The 24,510-nt window shown below is 40.7% G+C and overlaps 1 protein-coding gene across 1 annotated transcript in view; it reads left to right on the top strand.

Moving 5' to 3' along the window:
* Positions 1-24,510, top strand: part of cacna1ab (calcium channel, voltage-dependent, P/Q type, alpha 1A subunit, b) — a gene marked incomplete at both ends in the record, with an annotated part of 173,777 nt that overhangs the window by 29,184 nt on the left and 120,083 nt on the right. The gene's annotated exons all lie outside the window — the stretch shown is intronic.

The raw sequence follows: 24,510 nt of genomic DNA, 5'->3' as shown, positions 1-24,510 counted from the left end.
GTAGAATATTTTGTTTTTCATTTTATGAAACAACAAAAAGTACTGATGTAAGTAGGGATGCACCGATCCACTTTTTTTCACTTCTGATCCGATGCGATATTCTGAATTTAGATATCTGCCGATACCGATACTATTCAGATATGGATGCTCTGTTTGCTTTAATATTATTATCATCATTGTTATTATCATTATAAGGCTTTAATCAGGGGTCTCAAACTCAATTTGCCTGGGGGCCGCATGAGTTAGAGTCTGGGTGAGCCTGGGCCGCATCAGGTAAGTGGACGCAGATGCGGACACGTATAAGCGAAAACAGAATCACATATAGGCTGCTATAGAAACTTGACAGCAGCTCAGACGTTGTGATATAGATGTGTGTGTGCATAACTGCTGTTTTGAATCAGCAGCTGCTATGGTCTGCGTTTTTTGTTTTTTTTTGCTCCCGTTCCTCCTTTTCGTCACTGCGGTCGGCACTTATATTAAACTTTGACATCAAGTGGGGGGCCACAAAATATCATCCCGCGGGCCGCATTTGGCGGGTGTCCCTTGTGCTCATGCCTAGAGGCAGGCCTTTGATTAATTTCGTCTGATTTCAAAGGAGTAGCCACAATATCAGCAACGGTTTTGCACTGAAAGTGAATATTTGTATCAAAGAAGTCACAGTATAGCATCTTCTCTTATGGACCTGTAGTAGCCTATATAGACCAGGATGCAATAAATCCACAAAACATGTACACCCTCCAGCTACAAGCGTCATCATGTCTCATTCTACATTTTATTTCACTGTCGTTCATCTATGATACAACATTTTTAAGGAAATAACTTATGTCCAGCTTCTGATTTGTAGTTGTTGTTGATGCAATCTGTGCATCCAGTTGGTTCTGCTAGGGTTTGTCAACCCCACACTCATGCTCCAAAGTCAAGACTGTTTTATTATGAAAATGGAAATTGGGCAAGAAAAGACACAATCGAGAGGAGGAACGCATGATCCTATCTCATTATTTATATTAGCCAGGTTGTCTTAGCTTCTTCATTGGGGAAAAGGTTTTTGTTATCTCCATTTAGTGCAACTGAAGTAAAGGATGTAGTCATAACAAATGAATGACTGTTTCATTCAAACTTTGCCAAATGAGTTCACACAATGCTGATTAATGTTGGTTTCACAGTGGATGCATGTGCATTGTGTGTCTCTCTTTTCATTTATGCACACATATTAATGAATTGAAATAGACCTTGCACTTATTTTACACTGAAGCCATGTACGCATCAGATAAAATGAAAGTGAAAAAGTGAAAGTGGAAATTACATTTTCAACTTTTTTACCACAGTTGTAATGTCTATATATGTTGCATAATATGCAATACAGTATAGCTAATAACAATGTGCAACATAACGTTCTGAAACGCACCAGAAGTGTGTCATTCACACATTATTCAAGCACAGCAGATGATCACATGCTCCCATTACAGCTTATAATACGATCATCTGATCGAACACAAGTTTTGATGTGGACATTATTTGCATTGTAAAAAGACAATACTGAGCTAGCTAATATCAAGTATAGCTAATAACAATGTAGCCACATAATGTTCTGAAACGCACAGTGGATTATTCAAAGACAGCGTCCCTATGTATGACTTTAAATGAACACTGAACAAAACATATATTAACATAACATAAGATAACATAGATAAGACCAAGATGATGGTGCGAGAGCATCGCGAGGCCCAGCGTCTCTCTCAGTTTTGCAGTGATTTTTTCGTTAATTTCGGTTCGTACGGTACAGCTTCACCTTAACATCCTACACTAGACAGGAACTTTTGGATTTTGGATTAAATCTCCCCGACGACTTTATCACCAATCTCCAACTCATTCGTCGGCTGTTTCACAATTGCGTGTACCAAGTGTGGCCTCCTTACAACTTGCGCAGTGGCAACTGATGTTTCACAGAGTCATCAGAGAACTTCTGCAGGTGACAGGAGGGGGAGCTGTAGGAGATGTCTGCAGTGTACATGGTGAAGAGGAACAGAGCCAGAACTGTTCCCTGTGGGGCCCCTGTACTGCAGACAGCCATGTCAGACACACAATCCCGAATCCTCACATACTGGGGTCGATCAGTCAGATAATCCTCAATCCAGGATGTGAGGTGAGGATCCACACCTGCATGCTCCAGCTTGTCCTTCAGAAATGCTGGCTGTATGGTGTTGAAAGCACTGGAGAAATAAAAAAAACATGTGCTCCCAGACTTCTCCAGTTGAGAAAGAGATCTGCCCTGCAGGTAGATGACAACGTCATCCACCCCGATGCTAGGTTGGTAGGCGAATTGTAGCGGGTTTGCTGGCCTCACCACAGTGGGAAGATGAGACAGCACCAGCCGCTCCAGGATCTTCATGAGGTGGGATGTTAGTGCCACCAGCCTGTAACTGTTGAGGTCTTTGGGGTGCTGTGTTTTTGGCTCCGTTACCACACAGGAGGTCTTGGAGGAAGGAGGAACTGTGGTACTCTCCCCAGTTTCAGGCTCATGTTGAAGATGGTCCCCATAATCCCGCACAGCTGAGCCGCACAGGATTTGAGGAGCCCGGAGCTGATGCTGTCAGGACCTGCAGCCTTCTTCACCTTGATCTTCTTGAGCTCTTTTCTCACCTGGTTAGGTGTGAAGGACAGAGTGGAGCGGGGGGGTTGTGTGATGAAAGGAGTTGAGCTAGTGGAAGGTGAGTTGGAAACTGTAGGGAGGGTGTTGGAGGTTGAGTAGTGTACTGGAGATGCAGATGAAAGGGGTTGCAGCAGGGCTGGCTTGGTCGGGGGAGGGGTGAGAGGCTGATCAAACCTATTGAAGAATAAGTTCAGGTCATTAGCCCACCTCTGGTCCCCATACAGTCTAGGAGTCCAGCTTCTTGTAGCCAGAGATGGTTGTCAGGCCTCTCAAGACTCCACTGACATTATTCTGCTGCAGCTGATCCTCCTGTAGCTGTCCTTCCCCTCCCTGATCTTTCTCCAAAGCTCCCTCTGTACAGTCTTTAGCTCCTACTTGTTTCCTGACCTAAAAGCTCTCTTTTTCTCCTTAAGGAGTGCCTTTATGTCAGGATTAATCCATGGTTTGTTGTTAGAGGAACACCCTACTGTCCTGGTGGGTACAGTGCTCTCTACACAGAAGTTGATGTCCTCTGTTATTGTGTGTGAGACTGTTGACGTCCTCCCCATGTCCCTCACCGAGTTCTTCCCACACAGTAGACACAAAGCAGTCCATGAGAGCCTCATCAGTCTCCACAGACCAGTTTGTTTGTGATGTTGGAGGTTGTGATCAGATCTTCAGGGGAGGGAGGGGGATGAGCTGTATACCCCCTTTGTGTTGGCATAGAAAATGTCCATTATTTTATTTTGTCTGGTGTGGCAGGTGACATTCCGAGAGAGTGTGGGCAGAGAGGAGGAACTAGAGGCATTATTACAATTGCCAGAGATCAGGAGGAGAGCCTATGGATGCTGTGTCTGCAGTAGGGCTGTAATCAACCAAAGACACTCTTAGTCGACCCTGGAATTTCGACTAAAAACCGACTTATAAATCAAGTTAACGATTATTAGACTAAATCATTGAAATATGCTAATAATTATTTTATGTTCATACTCAAAATGGACGGAGCAACCTCAGCTTACCGTTTTTTAATCATATGCCATGTTTGTAGTAGAGCTGTGAAAAGCAAACTGTTGCTTGCAAAGTTTGCATTCCACTTTTTTACCGTCATCTACTTTTGAAAAATGCTGCCACACTGCTGATGTCTTTGACATGGATTCGACAGCAGGACTGACTGTAGCCTCAAATGAAAAGCTCAAACTTCACGTCTAATTAATGGCAACGCTAATCTGTCTGTCGCTCATAAGCCGGATGGACTAAACCAAAATAGTGGAAAACAAGGGGGTTGTTCTCTGAAGATAGGCTGTTACCTGTGAAACACGGGTGCTCTAAAACACCCCTAGTAGACTTGGTATTTTCCTCCTAATGAAATTCCAAAAAAAATATTAAAAAAATAATAATTAGTCGACCAATCACAATTTTGGTCGAGCCAGCCCTCCTCCTTTCCTCTTATCGCTCTCTGCCGTCCTGGTCTCCCGTATGAGCTGGAATCCGTCCAATGTGGTGACTGTGTCCGGGAAAGCTGCGGTGAGCCATGTCTGAACAGCATGATGCTGCAGTGCTAATACTCCCTCTCATGCCGTGTCAGCGCCGCTAACTCGTCCATCCTATTTGGGAAAGATCCTACATTTCCCATAATAATGGACGGGTGAACAGGTCTGAAGTGTCTCCTTCTCGCCGAGTGCTGGGCTCTGGGCAGAATTACAGCATATTAGGTACACCTGCTTGTTTCTGACACTTTCTTGACCTGCAATGGATGAAGCTTGCTGAAATAGGTCAGCTCCATCTTGTCATCTGGGTACAGCTTGTTACACTGTGTAAGCCTCCTCTATAGTCATTGTCATGTTGTGTTGTGGTACCGGAGTAGGCCTGGGCAATATATCGTTTTTATCGATTAATTCGATTTTTTTCTCCTCTTACTACGGCGCACTACACTTTCCAGCATGCTTTGGGAACAAATCCTGGTCTGATTGATCAATACAGAGCGACATTAGATCGTTCTGATTAGAAAAGGGCGAATGTCCGCACAAATGCGCCATATGCATTTATGTCCTTTTGACTCGCTAATGAAGTTATTCACATGCATTTGGAGACCGGAGTCTGATTCTACCGGTTTAGAGGTTTAAAGCGAGCTGTCAATAACCCTAATTGACCAAGGTAAGCCAGAGCTATGACGCTGCGTAAATGAAGATGCTGCAGAGCCACAGAGTTGTTATTACGAACTTGTTTTGAGAAACAAGTTCTTTTTAGACCTGTAGTGACATATAATACATTTTAATGGGTTTTTAATAATTTGGTACCTGAGAAAATCTCAAATGGCACAGATGGTGCCAAACTGTGCCAAAAGAGAGAACGCCTAAACGGCTCTTTACTAAAACCTCTGTAATTTCACTCTGCTTCATTTCAGCAGCATCAGATCACTTTGCACAGCTCATGTCCATATGTTATCTGTAGTTTGATCCCAAGATAATCCACATAGAGCTTGTAACTGCAGACATTTATTCTATTTAGTTTGGGCATGTCATTTTCGAGCAGGGACTCCGAAAAGTGGGTCAGGGAAGAAGTGGTTAAAGCCGTTAATGAAAACTAACCCCCATAAGAAACTGAAAAGCATGCCTCTAATCAGCTAACCATTCGCCTGCAGATGTCGAATGATTCTCATGTCCTGCCACTCTCTTTGAGCTCCTCTGCAATGCGTTTCTCCAGGTCCATCTTCATTCAAAAAAAAAAACCACACACAGCTTCTCGAAGCAGGAGCAACAACGAGGAGAGCCTCTGTGGCGGCTGCATAAGTAGCCATGTGCCACCTCGTTAACATGCAGCTGAAGGAACAAAGAACGAAACTTGGTATGTTAATTTACTGTGGTATCACCACACCCTAACTAGCAATCCACGGTCGCCGATAAAACAACCCTAATTCAAATACGAAGGTTAAGGTTTTAAGAAACCCTATACTGTGATTTGAAGCATCCAGTGGCTACTTCAAAACTTCCACTTCCCAAAAAAATTAAAATCCATAATTGTGTCCAGCCATGGCAAAACCAGTCACATGAGGGACATTTTGAGTTATTTACTGAACGTTCTGAAAGTGTGATTTCTAAGCTTTCCAACAATGTCCAACACATGCAAATCGGATAATATTTGAAGAAGATATGGTCGTTTGAATATAGGCACTCCTCAAACTGCTTTAGGGAGAATATTAGCCTCAAAGATTTACACCTTCTTAGAGCCAAGAGTCAGAATCATCACATTTATATAGAACAACCCTCTCCTGGTCTAAGCTGTCAGTGAAACCACACCCTGCTCTGTATGAGCACAGATACTATTGTTGTGAGTTGTTATCCAAATAACCAATGATTTATAAAGGAAAATCATGAACGTTTACAGGGGTGCCCAAACTTTTGCATACCACTGTATTTCCATCATCTGTTTTTTGTTGTTTCATGAAAACAAAATATATTATATATACTTAAGAGAGAAGGATCAAAGATAGACATATTTCTAATATCAAATCAAACACTAATGAAATACATTGAAGTGGCTCTGTGGTGTAGTGTGGATGGATCAGTCTGTTACTGAATGAGCTGATGTGCTAATAACTCTCAACTCGTTGCTAAATCATTAGCATCACAGTCAATACTTCATAAACAAAGCTGTGTCATTCACACATAATTCAAGCACATCAGCACATGTCTGTGCTGGAGCTAGTGAATAACAATAACAAGAAAAAACGTTGAAATGATGAAAACTCACCCATAAGAATATAAAGCGATGCTGGCATCACGTCATCATCTCAGACAACTACTGTGTCTGTCCTGGGGTCCGTTTCACAAAGCAGGTTCAAACTCTCAGTCTAACCCTGAACTCTGAGTTGATCTACTCTGAGATTAGAAACTCTGAGTTTTCGGTTCCACAACAGCTGATTTGAGTTAGTTTATTCAACTCGTAGTAGTTTCACCTCGAGTTAAGCGCGTGCACCACAATTATAAAAAGACAGCATCAATGAAGCCCCGTTTTGACGAGTCACCATGGCAACAGGGAAGCGGAGGGTGAGGTTGTTCACCCCACTGAAGTTGGAAATATTAATGCTCTCATACGGTGAGTTTGAGCATGTTTTTAGAAGGAAGTGTAACACCGCTGCAGCAGCAAAAGAGAGGGAGACGGCGTCAGAGAACACTGCTGCTGATGTGGAAGTTTAAATGTCGTCCTTTGCACAATCACAATAATATTACAGGGGGAAACTGCTTGAGTGGTAGTCTATTAATTTATTTCATTTAGGTGTAATCCCGCGGGAGAGAAGCTCACTTGGCAGCAGTTTAAGATGAAACATAAAAACATTGTTCAAACAGGTAAGACCTGGGCATAATCTCATGGGATTACCTCATTTTGATCATGTTTTACATTGTAAAGTAAATATTATTCATATTATGAAGTGGCTGTTTGACTGTACAGTTGTTTTATCCCCAACATAATGATGTGTTCACACACATAAATTACTTCTCATTTATATCATGTTCAAGTGCTCTGCATCTCCGATGTTCTATAAAAAACTCCCATTTGTAAAAAAAAAAAAAAATGCAGCGCAACACACAATTTCTGCTGGGATGTGAGAGCATGACTTATGTTGGAAATGTAAGGACGGATTAGGTTGTGTATGTAAATGATGGACTGTGATGTGAAACGGTACCGCTCAAAAACATAAGTGTCTTGAAATGCAAGAACATCTATGCGTGGTCTGATAATCATCTCCTGACGAATATTTAATTCTCTGCGCAGTAATGCTGCACCTTCATCCACGGGATCACTGTCAAAAGGACATGGTTGTGAAAATAGTGGCCACCTAATATAACTTCTAATGTAGACGGCAAAACAGACGGCAGAACAGACTTCAAAACTCGCCTGCTGGCTGAATGAATGAGGAAATCAAATACCGTGTGTGGCTGAAAGAGGGCGGAGACAGTGATAAACCTCCCTGCTATGCCGTGGCTATTGTTAGCTGATTGACACATTTCATTTATTTTTTACCACGGAGAGCACAAAATTTATCACGGAATAACGGATGGAAGTTCTTCATTACAGCACAAAGAATAATGACTAATTATCTTTATTTGGTATCTATAATAAGGTCTGATGTTGGTCTAAAAAACAACATATAAACAAAATGAAAATATAAATGTACACAATTGTTATAGCTTCTTTTGTATTGGTGCTCTAGGTATGTTAAAAACAATAACAATAATTAATTGCATGAAGTATACTGAAAATAATTTTTATCATAAAATAAGGTGCATCATGACTAAACCTGACAGTTTAAGGGTTAAAAATAAAAAAATATATATCAAAATTTTATATGTATGGAAAGACCAGATACAAAATAAAAATGTATACTATTTTAATAGCTGTGTACTTTCATGCGCACCATTTGGTGTGCTAGGTGTAAAAGTGCTAGGATTTCAGGCCATTTGACATTACACAAAAGATAATAATACAAAAAGAAAATGCTTCTGGTAATCTTTTACATATACCAGGCTGCAATAATAATTAAAAAAAAAAAATCCACTTTGCATGAAGTATATTGAAAATATTAAAATGTTTGTGTTTTTTAGATCATAAAATCAAGGGGCATCATGAATCAACCTGGCAATTTAAGGGTTAAAAATAAAAAAATATATATTAATATTTTATATGCATGGAAAGAACAGATGTTGATCTAGAACTTGAAAAAAAATGTGAATGTATACTATTTATATAGCTGTGTACTTTCATGCGCACCATTTGGTGTGCTGGGTGTGTTAACGTAACTTTTTTGAAGGCGCATCTAAAGGTTAAATAAAAACAACAAACAAATGCTGAGTGCTGATCAAAAGTTTTGTGCAAGCAATGTAAGGTCCCGACTCTTGTCCCAAATATGACAGGCTTCGTTCAGTGATTGAAACAAATATATAAACATTAATGAAACGTTTACATGCAGAGCGTGCCCACTTGCAAAGCAGACAGCAGCTCCGCGGCTTCGCAGATGTTTTGTAATCAAATACACCGGTATGGTGGTATATTAAAAATTCATATCACAACGGAAAAAAAAAGGTATTCGGTGTGAACCGGTATACCGCCCAGCCCTACAGAGCAGCACTGCTGTCCTCACACACTGCACACGCATACAGTCTGAAACCGGCCTTAAGGCAGATTTCCATTGGACGCGTTACAGCTGCGGCACGTCAGCGGTGCGGTTCTGCTTCGACCTCTGCCCAGCGGCAATCCCCACCGGTGCCTTGAGAACCAGCGGTATTCACGCCAGATCACGCGATAATCTCGAACGGTAAAGTAAATTACCCACCTCCTATAAAATGCACTGAGACACACTGTAGTCCAGGGGTCACCAACCTTTTTGAGATGAGAGCTACCTTAAGGGTAAAGAATAATATGGAGGGCTACCACATTAACATTTTTTTTTTGTTTACCATTTAAATGATTAATATTATGCATTCAACTGCATACACATTCATTCCAGTGCTTGCTCCTAACGATTATCAGTTTTTATAAACAATATCAAAGATATTTTACTGAGCGATCATATGGATACATGCAAGTGAGGTGAAGTGAAGTGAGCCCGCGGGCACCGTATTGGCTGCCTGCGGGCACCACGTTGGTGACCCCTGCTGTAGTCTATTGACTTTGCGGACATAACATTCTCATTTGTGTGTGACAATAGGGAAAAACAACAATGTATGTCGATGTCTTCTCCCAAATAAAGCTGGTCTTCTTCTTGTGATAATCAGCCAAATGCCAAAAGAAAGAACATGGAATGCTGGACATCCTCCATTGTTGCTCTTTGGTCATTATGTTGTGTTCAGTCAGCGATTTGATTTCTCTCTGCAGACGTGTCTATCAAGGACGCTGTTTTGGCCGACTACAGAATCTCCTAAAAAAGGGAACCAATCAAAAACTCATGTCACACTAGAGGCGGGCTTAACGCAATGACAACAGAGAAGTGGTGTTAAGCAGATTTTGGCCACATCCAACATGGCAGTCTCTAAAGAGCAGCTGTCTTTTCATTGTGCAGTTGTTTCAATTTTAACTGACAATATTCACAGAGCTCCCCTGACCAATCCTTTACAGAGGCATTTTCATCCACGTTCGTTGTCACGCTTCTAGAAAGCGGGAGGTGACTACATTCTTTTTTTTCCAACCTCATTTCAGAATAAGAAGCAGTCCTGCTCCAGCCAGGCTAGTGTTAACCTTTCCTGCTTTATCTCCTGACCGTGGTCGGGGGACACAGGGGAGATCTATCTTCTCCAGGGCCAGAGGTAACGTCGTTTCTCTGGGGTTAACTCCCGAGACTTTACTCCTCAGTGGTTATGTGGTGACACACAAATGACAGGCCATTTTTGGCTGAAGAGAATCCGACTTTATTAGCTGAGTGCACATAACATCCAACGCTCTCTCGATCGAGCTACTCCGGTTGCCATCTCTACTGCTCTTTCACCCCCGCACGCATGTAAACAAAAACACACCACTTCCGCTCACGGGCTCGCTCGCATACCGCGCCTCGGCTGCGCGCACGCACTCTCTCACATTCACACACTGAGCTTCCTGGGTTACACATTAGTGTTAGGCACATCCCACAACACTAGCAATGTTAAGCATATTATGCATATAGCCATTGAATTATCCAATATCCAGCTCATGCACCACTGTGGTGAGCTGAACGACACTGTACCATTTCGTGGGAACAAGACTTACTTGGGAATTCCTCCATAGACTGGACTGTGTCATTTTGGTTTCGCCTACCAGATCTACGCAGCAAGGACTTTGCAGACTGTGTCCTTTGAAGGAGGCAGCCTTTGGATCAGGATCTGTTAGCATCATGTGTGGTTCGAACCCGATGTGTTTCACATGCTCAGTACGCATTGCAGTGGTGAAAACCAGTAGTGTCACCAGAACCAGAACCATTGTGATGACCGACAGCTGCATCGCTCTTCTTCTACTGTTGAAAATATCCACCGCTGCAATTTAAGCTGTCTTCTTGGTATTTTCAGTTTAGCTGGAGGCTCAAGGCTCACACACACACACACACACACACACACACACACACACACACACAAGCAAATGCACCATCTCCATTTTACTTCTACCAAAATGTCTCTCTCTCTCTGTGTATGTGTACGTGTCTCTGTCTGCTGACAATAACCTACTTTTATGGAGCCCATTCACTCAGAATGATACAAACTACTTCTATCTTCACTTCCACCTCTCTTCATCCTCTTTTCTCTACATCCTTCTACCAGCACTGCCCCGTCTCACCATCCTCTTGCTATATCCTCCTTTCTTGCTATACCCCTTCATTCTCCCTTTACCTCATTATAGTCATTCCTTTTCCTATCCATGTTTCTCTAATGTACCCTCTAGGTCACTTCTCCATCTTCCTATCTTTATTTTTTCATCAGCCTTCTCTTCACCTTTCTCCCTCTCATTGTCAATCTTTACCTCCAGCTTCTTCTGTTGTATTATCTCCATTTTTATTACCTTTTCTTAGTTCCTTCTCCCAATCCTCTCCCAAAAAAGATTTTATAATAATGAGAAAAATAATGGTTTCCAAAAATTATGAAGAAAGTGGTACTATTGCATTTCACGTCGTTGAAAAGAAACATGGATTCGGAATCTAGATGTATACAAAGGTCAAACAACAGTGCTGTTGATGTACACAAACCTCCATGTTCAAGTGCTCACCTCATAATTTGTGCTCACCTGATACTTTCGAGTGCTCACCTGATACTTCCGGGTGCTCATCAGATACTGTTATAGGCTAAGCTAAGCTAACCAACTATGTGTGTGCGTGCGTGTGACGTCAGTGAGTGAAACAGGAAGTGTGTGTGTGCCGTGTTGTTGTTTATGTCGGAGAGCCGCAGCCAGAGACTGTCCCGCTTCATACTGTTGCTTGGTTATGTTCTCTTCTTTACAAGAGAGTCTCATTGTACCCAGAGAGGCTGTGCATCACCCTGCAGTAATGAAATAAAGTGCCGTGTTCAACGCAGACGGAGGCCCCCCAGTTGTTGTGTTGTTGCCGAACGAGCTAACCCAAGCTAAGGAGTTAGCGGTCCCTTTACTATGGTCCGGGGAACTGCTGGATTGGCATTGTTAACAAAACTTTCTCATGCTCATCAGAAAGTAATTGCATGTGGGCATGATGTCCGCAAGATCATCCACTGCAGTCATTTCGGTTGGTGTTTTGGTGTGAAAATGACAGTAGCTACAGGAGTTAGTTTGGGGTCGTACCTATGTTCCCCGGGTCCTATGTTCCCCGCTTTGTATGTGACCGGGGAACATAGGACCCGGGGAACATAGGACCCAGGGAACATAGATACGGTCCCGTTAGTTTGGCTATATTTTAGCCTGGGACTCTAGTTGCTCTCTAAGTCACAGTCAGGTTGTGTCTGAAATACATTTAAAACCTATTTTGAAGCCTTTGGAGTCTGTTTCGGCGCAAGGGATACATCACTTTGGATCGTGTTGTTAATTTCATTCATGAACAGTTACAAACGCCAGCCGCTCCAACATTTCGAGTGTCCCTTTTCTGCCAACCCTATGGCAAATACTTAGAGACAACTGGGAAAGTCAGCGCGTTGGTTTGCTGACTGCAGCGTGTAGAAACTTCTGGTTTTCAGCATAAGCCCAGTGCCCTGCCACGTGACTCGTTTCCTCCCTGAATGCAGTACATTCGTTTGCCGTCAGTGGGTGAACGAGATTCACTTCCGCAGCCACAGTTCTCCTGTGTCAATACGTTTCGCAAGCGAGATTCACCTCCTCAGCCACAGTTCTCTGTGTGTATCCGTGTCAGTACGTGCACGGGTCAGTGAGTGAGTGACAGCACGAACGAGATTCACGTCCTCAGCCATAGTTTTCCAGTTCTCTGTGTGTCAATACGTTCGCAAATGAGATTCACGTCCTCAGCCACAGTTCTCCTGTGTCAGTACGTTCGTGAACGAGATTCACGTCCTCAGCAACAGTTCTCCAGTTCTCTGTGTGTCAGTATGTTCGCCGGTCAGTGAGTGAATGACTACACTCGCCTGTTTTGATATAAAAGTACAGTTTAAGTGCAAAGCAGTATTATAATAATGATGATGATAATACAAAAAAATATTATCGTCGTTTGCCGAAGATTCACGAGTGAGTGACGGTGTCGGTGAACGACTTCACGAGTGATTCAGAGAACGTGGCAGTTCCACTCCTGGCCGCCATGATCGCTGCTGAGCTCAACTGAACTAAGAAAGGAACAAATTGGTTCATGAAGTGATCCCATTCAGTTCAATCAATCAATTCAATCTTCAGTTCCTGTCTGAGCTGAAGGATCTTGCTAGCTCTGTTGTTCATGGTGTAGAGAAGTTTCACTGCTCGCTTTTCCTCTAGCCTGAACCTCTCTGCCGCTAGGCCGATGATAATCGTGGCCATCATCTCGAGGCATCGTTCAGCTACTCCTTTGGCAGTTGCTTCCAAGATGGTGTCAGTGTCTTTATCAAACTGGAGCCACTCCTCCTTACTAGCTTGGGGCTACTTCACCCAACGATGTTCTGATGTCCTGTGTGCATCAGGTGCTTGCATCACCTGGAGGCTCTGGGCACTGTGGGGTGACTCTGGGCCAGGCTCCTCCAGCATCTCACCAGCAGTAGTTCCTGTGAGTTGTGACTCTACCACCTTCTACATACACTTCATCTTGGCTTGGTGGATCTGCAGTCAATGTCGGTTCTTGCATAACTTACCACATATGTATTCCATTGTGTTTCCATTGCCATTTGTCGGCGTCCTTTGGTCCGTCCGATGGGATTCTCTTCAACTACCCCTCTCGGAAATCCCTGGGGGTATATCTTCTGTAGGTCGAGTTGTAGCTTATATATATATATATATATATCACGACTACTGAGAGGGGCCCCCTATAACAGCATCATTGCACATGACTATCAAAGGGGTGCTCACAAAGTTTGTCGTTGCAGTCGTTGTCTTGGGGCCCCAATTGCTTGGTTTGCCTGCCTTCTCGCGACTCGCCTTCTAACATTGTTGATGTTAGTATCGCTCAGGGTTTAACTGCAGGTTAAACTTTATGCAAATCAGACAATCGGACTGTTTCATGTAAGAAAGTATTCTAAGATGCATTTAGCCCCACATCTAAATGATGATTTTGACTGATAATTTGACCTCACTATCTTGTCATATGTTTGTTGTATGTATCTGGTAAAGATTGTAAAAGCTCTTGTTGATCTTCATCCTTGGTCAGTTAATAAATACTTGGTTTAATATGCTGCCTGTCTTTATGTGGTTGCTGGACACATAGTGTCCTGTTTAGCTATTTTACATCATGCAACATTAGATTCATGTAAATAATGTTTGTTTATGAAGTTGCCATCTAGTGGACACAAAAAGGACTGTTAATCATCTAACAACAAATTGATACTGTCACCTATTGAATGGGTCACCTTAATCATTATCAGAAAAAAATTCCCCCCACCCCCCTGAGATTTCCTTCAGTAGCCGCCACTGCAAATGACCATATCTTCTTCAAATATTATCTTGTTGTTAAAATGAGACACAGATAAGCAGAATTGTTTCTCACTGTCTCTATATATTTTTTTTTTACATTTCTCTTCCTGGCTGTAATGGCTCTGTAGTTTTTTTTTGTTTTGTTTTTTTTTACCAACGTTGCATTGTATTCCAGGTTTCTTCTAGCTGCATAAACTACACACCCATATTTTGAATGTTCTTTTCATTGGACTGTTAAATCTGCTTCATGTTTTTAGGGGAAATGTATTTAAATATGATTTGCAATGCTACCATTTGTCTTGGGATAAATGAAGCTAACATCAGAAAATAATACTAATAATAATAATGATAAAAATAATAATCCTACACTACATCTGGTAAAGTCACCAGTCACAAAAGTTTAAATAATTCAGGAGATGAATGGATTGTTAAAATAGAGCATGGTCTTCACATGAGAAGAGGCACCTGATGACAGAGCAGTGACGACTGCTGGTAGTTTCACACTTAGTTTCAACAAGAAAATTAGCTTTTATCTGATCACTGACCTTTCCTGTTAAACTCAACCACATTTTAGCTTTTTGTTTTAGGTATCACTGCTGATATTCTTGTTGCATTGTACGGCTAGAAAATTGGCACGCAAAGAGTGACTGGTGAAAAATTTGATAAAATAATGAAATGTGAAAAACCAATGAAAAATGACTCAGTAGCACCCCCTCAGGTCAAAAGCCTATGGAGCAGGCCAAAACTTAGTTTAGTCAAATTTCATGAAATTTGGTGGGAACATGGTTAAGCCAAAAAAAAACGATACTTCTTCTGCCCCTTAACGGCCCCGTTAGCTCTTGTACTCGGCTCCTATGTTGTAATGGTCTCTTTCGCCCTTTAACGGCCCCGTTGGCTCTCGGCTTTGGCACGCTCGTTCTGGTGGCGTCTTTGGGGTTCCCGACACTGTTCTTCAGCGATGGGCGTTCTCTGATCGTCACCGTGTTCTTTGACAACGATTCCGACATCGGTTTACAACTGTCCAGATTGTTTTGTCTTTAAGAGGTTTAATTCGACACACAACTTAATACACTACTTAATAGGTGGTAAACCGACAAAGCATACGGGTTCTGATGATCAGTTACAGATGATGACAAACAAGGATTAGCTATATACAAGAAGTGCTTTGATGACAACTGCTTTAATGACAATCACACTTTGATTTCGCACTGCACACGCTCAATAACTGCTAGAAAGTTCTACACCTTAGTTCTGAATTTATGAGTCACCTAAATTATTTTATATGGCCTAAGTCTCCCTTGGTTCAATATTGTAATTTGTGTTGAACTTTGAAAATAAATGTACATTTTAAAAATTAAAAAAATACATATATTTCTTTATTTCTTTCAAAAGGAAAAAAATAGGAAAGTCAGGCTTGAAGTTAAGAACGAATGCCAGAAGTTGATGGTGATAAGACAGGTGTGCAGACATGATGTGATGTGACAGTATAAGTAATTGCTATGTTACGTTCAAGATGACACAGTGTCACCAATTTGTCAAACACTTTGCTGGTTATTTCAGTTTCCCAACTGAAGCGGCAAGAAAAGAACACTCAGAACCACAGGAGCAGATATGAGTCCTGTAACTCGGCAATTGAGATCTGAAGAATGCACCTGGTTGTCTGTGTCTGTGCATATTTATGCACAGGAAGAGTCTGTGGAAAGTAGGAGGTGGTACAGATTGTCTCCCATCATGTGTTGGGAAGCAGCTGGTAGATTAGTATAAAAGCTAATGTGATATGATGATGTGAGTAGCTCATATCCCCAGTGCTGTAAAGCTACAGTCTTCATGTTCCATTGCTGCTGTATCCTGAGCATGGTTCAACATAGAGTTACTGTGTAAGATGTTAACCTGCAGCTAATTCATTTTCAAGGGCTTTGCATGTTTTGTCATACAGATTGGGAATTACAACGCCACTGAAATGGGTACGGCAGGGCGCAACATAACGTGGGTCCAGTGTTTTCAGTAAGTGGTGAAAACCCACATCTTCAACCACAGAAAACAGCTGCAAATCTCTGTAACATTAATATATTTATTTATTGATGCTGTTTCAGTGCTATTGCACTTCAAAAGTAGTGGTCCACCAAAGCAGCACAATGGCTGTGTATCACTTCTTCTAAATTTTTGTAAAATGGTGGATATGATGGATCAGCGCTGCATAGCAAGACATATTTACTCACGAAGGACCTAAATCTGTTTACACAGTCACATTATGGTGACAGAAATCAAGTCCCCATAATGTGAATTATTAAATATTATCGAGAGGACATGTATGGTGAGAAAGAGAGTGAGAGAGATCAAGAGAGGGGGAACAGTTCTCATTATCATTTTGCCAAGAGGCATAGAAGAAACAAACAAAAACAACTTCCTTCACAGAGCAAGCAGAGCTGGGGTCAGTGGGGAAAAATGTGAGTGAAAATCTCAGCCTTTTAACTTTCTCACTGATTTTGAAAGATCATCCACTAACAAAGAAATTAACGGTCTATCATTTTAATGGTAAGTTTATTTTAACAGGGAGAGACAGGGAAAGATTTAAATTATTTTGTAATTCATTGAGTGAAATAAGTATTTGACCCCATATCAAAACATTACTTAGTACTTGGTGGAGAAACCCTTGTTGGCAAGTACAGAGGTCAGACATTTCTTGTAGTTCATCACTAGGTTTGTACACATCTCAGGAAGCATTTTAGAGCACTCCTCTTTGCAGATCTCTCAAGGCCGATGGGCTACAAGACCATTGGCAAGAAGCTGGGTGAGAAGGAGACAACATAAAATGTCTGTCAATCTCTGTTGAATTTCACCTTGTGGGGTATCAGTGATCATGAGAAAGGTGAGGGATCAGCCCAGAACTACACGAGAAAAGCTTCTTAATGATCTCAAGGCAGCTGGGACCACAGTCACAAAGAAAATCATTGTTAACACACTATGTCGTAATGGATTAAAATCCAGCAGTGCCTGTAAGGTCCCCCTGCTCAAGAGGGCACATGTACAGGCCCATTTGAAGTTTGCCATTGAACACCTGAATGATTGGGAAAAGGTGAAAACCAAAATCGAGCTCTTTGAAATCAATTCAACTCGCCGTGTTTGGAGGAAGAGGAATTCAGACTATGGTCCCAGGAACATCATCCCCATCGTCAAGCATGGAGGTGGAAGCATTATGCTTTGGGGGTGTCTCTCTGCTAAGGGGACAGGTCAACTTCACCATATCGAGGGAAAGATGGATGGGGCCTTAGCCAGGAAACTTAAAATGGATGGGTCTTCCAGCACAACAATGACCCAAAACATACAGCCAAGGCAAAAAAAAGGAGTGGCTCAGGATCATGGAGCAGCCTAGCCAGTCTCCAGACCTAAATCCTATAAAAAAATATGTGGAGGGAGCTGAAGCTTTGAGTTGCCAAGCGACAGCCTCGAAATCTTAAGGATTTGGAGAGGATTTACAAAGAGGAGTGGTCCAAAATTCCTCCTGAGATGTGTACAAACCTGGTGAAGAACTACAAGAAACGTCTGACCTCTGGACTTGCCAACAAGGGTTTCTTCACGAAGTAATAAGTAATGTTTTGATAGGGGGTCAAATACTTATTTCACTCAATGAATTGCAAAATAATTTAAAGTTTTTGTTTTATGTGATTTTCTGGATTTTCTTTTTTGATATTCTGTCTCTCCCTGTAAAAATCGACATACCATTAAAATTATAGACCGTTCATTTCTTTGTTAGTGGATGACCTTCAAAATCAATATTCTAATCTTTAACCATCTGACATTGATTTTAAACATTGATTTAATTTTTTTGTCAGAGGAGGAGGAGTATGTCGTCGCAACAGGACAGGTATTTGGTATTTAACTGGTTAATTCCCACATTTATATCTTTGCCTCATTTCTCACTGTCAGCTCGTCTTTGATGAACAATTTTCACCATGCTTTCACTCTGCCCAGCTTAGACTGAATGTGGTTCAGAGTTATTGACTGTGTGTCTACCCATTTCCTGTTGTTTCTCAGGGAGGATGGAGGAAGAGAGGAGGAGGTCAGGGTGGGTGAAGGTGGCGGGGGTGATGATGAGGAGGAGTGTGGTGGGGCTGGGGGTTGCTTGCGTCACCACCATAAAAGGAACTGACTCTTGCTGAGTAGAGTGTTACACAGTTCCATTTATTTGATACAGCTTCATTTGGTGTGATTTAAAATCTCTCCCTCATCAGGCTCGGCTCCCCTGAAGCACAGGCTCAGCGCCACGCCAAAATGCCTCATCAGCTGAAAACACTCTCGCACACACGTCAGAGAGGCAAGCAAACTGATACACAAGGACATTTTTCACATAATGACTAGACTGAAGCACATTTAAATAGGTTTTTTGAAAAAAAAAAAAAACGGATAACAAATGTTTCCCATTTAATCCAATTTTGAGAAATGCAAGTTGCCTGACCCGGAAGTGACCTGTATGAGAACTCTAACAGAGGGCCTGCAAAACAAACCAAAGAAGAAGAAGTATAGCTGGACTGGAGTATTATTCTGGCACGATTTGGCATATTTTTACGACGGCGTATTAGGGCCAAATGTTATAAGAGTAGTGTGGTTCCGTTAAGGTGGTGGAGCAGTGTGCAAGTGCGAGTGTAAGGTGTGTGTGGTCGAGAGTGTGAGAGAGTTGTTGTGTATTCGAGCGAGACGGTGAATGGAGAGACAGCAAGAGAGTGGTCAGCAGGAGGCGCTATAAGAGTTTAGAACACAGTCACAGTGGATGTCACAGCAGTTTGGGGGTGAAATAAAACAGTTGCTTTCTCAAGCACAAAGTGGAGCCTCTGTGTGAGTTGCCCCATCAAAGTGAAGGGGGTTAGCATTGAAGTTAGCATTAACTTCGGCCCTGGAGGAAACTCTCCCCTGTGCTCCTCGACTACAGTCTGAGAGCCGAACAAGAACGGTTAACACAAGTAAAAAAAATAAACAAATAAAACATTGTGGACCGGGGAGGGGGGTTAATATTACAAGATTTATGAGATTAAAAGTACATTTCCATCAGAATCAGTTAAACGCTGTTGATTTCTTCCCATTAAAACTATAACCACAAATGCAATAGTCATTTTCACAAATATGGACATCTATATTTGTAAAAATCCATATACAAGTTACAGATTGGATTTTTTTTATCTCGCTTTCTCACTTTCATTGCGCCACGGGTAGACGTGCAGTTTATGAACAGTGTAATGATATAATCATAACATTAACAGTAAATGACTGCTGTTACTGAACAGTCACTGTCTAACTAACGGGGACACAGACTTGAACAGCAGCTAACATTAGCGTCAGAATGCTAGCTGACGCTAACGCTAACTAGTAGAAGCAGTGCTTCAAAGGTGCTGATGAGGAATTTCCTGCTGTGGGTTTAGATCCCCCAAGAAAACTATTTAACTTCTATACTTTATATTTTGTTTATAATGTGAGTTATTTACAGTGCAATGTAGAATTTTTTATTTATTTTTTTTTAATTTGAAGATATTTACAGTATTTTATTTTTTCTATATGTTTATATTGTCTTATAAAGTAGGTTATTTACAATGTAATGTTTATTTTTTACTAAAAGTTATTTACAGTATTTTATTGTTCTTTACATTTTCAAATACTTTATTCTATCCGTTCCTACAACAATATAAGGAGAAAATTATAATTTTTCTGGCATATTTACCAATGGTAATTAATCGTGATTAATCCACAGCTACCCTGTGATTAATCTGATTTAAAATTTTTATCTTTGGACAGCCCTAATTTTTGCGTTTTGTGCTTTTCTTTTCGTGTTTTTTGATTTGTGTTTGTATTTTTTGATTTGTGTTTGTGTTTTGTGTTTGTGGTTTTTGATTTGTGTTTTTTGTTTTGCATTTGTGTTTTGCAACTAAGGTCAAAGACACGAATACTTGCTGAAATATCAAAGCCTTTATGATCAAACTCTTATTTAAATAAGACTAAAGGGACAATAATTAGACTGCGAACAACAGGCTCTAATTACAGATGATGACAATTGTAGTACAATTATCATATAATGTACAGATAGAATTATATACTAAAACTGTAATATAAAACAAATTCAATATGAATAAACAATTAAATATTCATATAATATTAAAATGCAGTTGACTATAAAAGTGAAAATAAGCTACTAATAATGTTAATCTAATTATAATATAACATACATACACTATTGATGAACATATTGTTAACTACATTAAAGATTTTTAAAGGGTATATATTTTGTGAATGAGCCATGTGTTTTTATTTGAACAAAGCAGTTGGAGTCATAGTTTATTTGTAAAGTGTATGATGAGCAGCATGTACAGAGTAAAGACGCAGAAACACCCAGAGTCAAAGTCAGGTCAAAAGTCAAGAAACTGAAACTAGACTCCTGGGAGACTAGACAAAGATGATTCATCTTTGACCTCACTTATTCCAAAAACCTCAGCAAAAGGGACAAACCCTTCATTCTTAAAGGGTCAGTTCATGAAAGTACTGAATGAAAGTTACTCATTCAGCCATCTTGAAATATTGCCTGAAAATTAGCAGGTGCACAAAATGATCTCACTTTTATTGCACATGCTGCTGGTATCTGTGTGTACTCTTATTGCTTTTCTTTGCGTGTATGTTTGTGTATCACATGATTACCTGTGTAAGTGTTTATAGTAGTTATCTTAATGACTGTGGGTAAAACTGTGTGTGTGTGTGTGTGTGTGTGTGTGTGTGTGTGTGTGTGTGTGTGTGTGTGTGTGTGTGTGTGTGTGTGTGTGTGTGTGTGTGTGTGTGTGTGTGTGTGTTAGTGCCTGTGTGTGTGTTGAATTGTTTGGTTTGACACCTGCAGTGGGAAGAAGAGATAAGGAAGGAGTGTGCTTGTGTGTGTGTTTGTGTGTGTGTGTGTGTGTGTGTGTGTGTGTGTGTGTGTGTGTGTGTGTGTGTGTGTGTGTGTGTGTGTGTGTGAGGTCAGTGTGTTTGGCAGGGGCTTGTTTGTGGCCATCAGAAAGCCATTTTAATTAAGGAAAGAGGGAATTGCACACACACACACACACACACACACACACATTTTGCAGAGCTAACCAAAATTATTGTTGCCAAGACTTTGCACTCTCTAATTGTTTCAAATTCACCAAATCATCTCTCAAAAAGAAGAGCGTGAAGTTGCAGAGAGGAATGAAGGGAGAAAAAGTAGGAAGGAAATAAGTAAACTTTGTATTCATCTCTTGGAAAGGAAGTGATAAAGCATGAAAGAAGACGGGGAGATAAAAAGAAACATGCAAAAGTAGAGAATGGGGAAGAGGAAGAAGAAAGAAAAATAGCTGGAAGCTGGAAGTCAAATACATAAAAAAAATACAAAATGTGTAAGAGTACCCAAACAGGGTGCATACACACACACACACACATGCATACTGTAGTTTCAGCAGGTTGTTAGGCCAGAAGAGTGTCTGCTGAATAATAGATGATGTAGCAGGCTGCTACATAGTCTGCTCGCTCTCTCTCTCTCTCTCTCTCTCTCTCTCTCTCTCTCTCTCTCTCTCTCTCATATACAGTATATTATGTGTATATATCTATCTATCTATAGATAGATAGATAGATAGATATATATGTATATGTATATGTATATATATATATATATATATATATATATATATATATATAATTTGGGCCCAGTTATATAAATCATTTGCAAGTAAATCCAGCACATTGTCACCATGGTTACCTGTAGTGCTCTGAACAAATGTGTAGAAATGACATAGAAATTATAACATAAATATAATAATAATACTGTAGGACTGCAACTAAATAACTATTTAATCAGTAATGTTGACAATAAAAATACACAATATTTTTTTTACAACAGTACAATATGTAATATGGCAAAATTGTAAGGTGGATATGGTCAAAGCCTATCATATGTCCAATTTTAACCTATTTCGCTTTACAATGGATAGGCATAAAAGCCACTATAAAAGGCTATCAACACCATTTCCATTGACAGTGGTTTGGTTTGTCCTGTGTTTTTTTTCACCTCTGTGTCACCCATGCAAAAAAAAAAAACAGAGATAGAAGAAGAAGACAACAGCAACAGGGAACACACACAAAGAAACACTTTGCTGTCTTGCAAATGTCACATCTTGATATGAAAGATGAAACTACTGCCAAAAATGAAGATGAAGAAAACAATGAGCTCATTCACCTGGGTCAAGTGTTCCCACCAAAACTGATTTTAGCCAGACCCAATACAACCTGAGTGCACTGCAGTTGTTTAATACTAGCGTGAATGACAAAACTCACAAAACAAACAAGCCCCTGCCAAACACACTGACCTCACACACACACACACACACACACACACACACACACACACACACACACACACACACACACACACAAGCACACTTCTCTTCCTTATCTCTTCTTCCCACTGCAGGCGTTGACTCAAACCAAACAATTCAACACACACACACACACACACACACACACACACACACACACACACACACACACACACACACACACACACACACACACACACACGTTTGCACAGCTACTCTTCTCAGGACACTTCATTGACTTCCATTCATTTGGACAACCTAACCTTTACCCATAACCAGAACTATTGGTTCTGTCAAGGTCAGTGTGTGTGACACAAATACACACAAAGGCTAATCACTGGCCAATTAAATGGTTTGTATTTATATAGCAATTTTCTAGTCTTGTTGACCACTCAAAGCTGCTGTACACTACAGTTTTGCCATTCACCCATTCACTCACACTTTCATACAGCCCATCTATGCGCAGTGCATTTTATATCACTCATCTTTCACACACTGCCGGCACAGCCGTCAGGAGCAACGTGGGGTTGCCCCACACATCGGCATGTAGACAGAGCCAGAAATCGAACCCTCAACCTTTGAGTTGAAAGACGACTCCCTCTCCCACATCGCCCAGACTTGATCTTTCTCGATGTATCCAATCATCTTACCCCCTCCAGTAGCTGCTCCACCAGATGAACTCTGTGAGTCATAATCTGTGTGTGTACGAACTGTATTATCATGCTGTGTAAAAAAAATGTGGTGGTAATGTGGTGGTATTTATGTTTGTTATATCTTCCCTATCAGATGTGGGTTTGTGTGGGCCTTTTCTACAGCGGCATTTGGCAATTAATTAAAACATTAAAATAAAAAATTACAAATACAATCATTTACATTTTGTCTGGTTATAAAGGATAAGAAAGCATGCAAAGTGTATTTTGTATATAGATCATAAAACTGAAATGACAAAAATCTCTAGGAAAAAAAACATGTTTTGCAATTACACTGTAAACCCCCACAAATATTGCCTTTGAGGCTTTCAGGGGGTCTCAAATGTCAAATGTTTACACAATTTATGATGTTACATCTGATTAAACAGTGTAATAGTGGTGGTAGAAAAACCACACCATCAGTTTTTATATTGTTCCAAAAATAGTGTGTGTGTGTGTGTGTGTGTGCGTGCGTGTGCGCGTGCGCGCGCGTGTGCGGGAGTGTGTGTGTTGAATGACGATGGATAAGGATTCCCACAGAGGGACTGAACTGCGGCTGTACTTCTTCTAACCCGACAATTATGTAAGTGGAGTCGTTAGCATTTTAAGCTAGCGATCTTTATGCTAACGTGTTAGCAAACAACAGACAGATGGATTATTTAGGGACATGACAATAACTGGACACAGTTGTTAGTAGTAGTGGCTAAAGTTAGCTTTTGTTGCGCTAACGTCAATTCATTATGTGTGTGTCTCTGAAGCAGCATGTTTAGCCGTGTTTACATTCAGTGACAATGTGTTCATCTCTTTGTGTGTAATAATAGCCAATCTGCAAGCTCACAGTGTGTTGAACTTATAGATCTGCTGCTATTTTCACAACGTATGTGCGACACTGCCCAACAACAATCTCCAATACTTATTGACCTAAATACATTTGTTAAAAAACTATACTTACGATACTTTTTTCGACTAAAACTAGACTAAATCCTTTTGAGTTTTCGTCGACTAAAACTAGACTAAAACCCTTTTGAGTTTTACTCGACTAAAACTATCACATATAGAAGTGACTAAAATGTGACTAAAACTAATAAGCATTTTCGTCCAAAAGACTAAGACTAAATCTAAGATGGTTGTCAAAAACAACACTGACCACAACCACAACAGATTATTATTTTAGCAAATAAATTAGGACTCAATTAATAGCACAAAAGAAGTGTGTGTTTTTTTTGTATCCAAAACTATCTGTTTTTTCATGCAGCAGAAATCACTGACACAAAACAACACCTGCTGTGAGAAAACTCAAAAGTGT

This window comes from Microchirus variegatus (assembly GCF_963457635.1).
Source record: "Microchirus variegatus genome assembly, chromosome: 19".
NCBI classification, from domain to species: Eukaryota; Metazoa; Chordata; class Actinopteri; order Pleuronectiformes; family Soleidae; genus Microchirus; species Microchirus variegatus.
The sequence above is the reverse complement of the archived record's forward strand: the minus strand, read 5'-3'. Positions and strand labels throughout refer to the sequence as shown.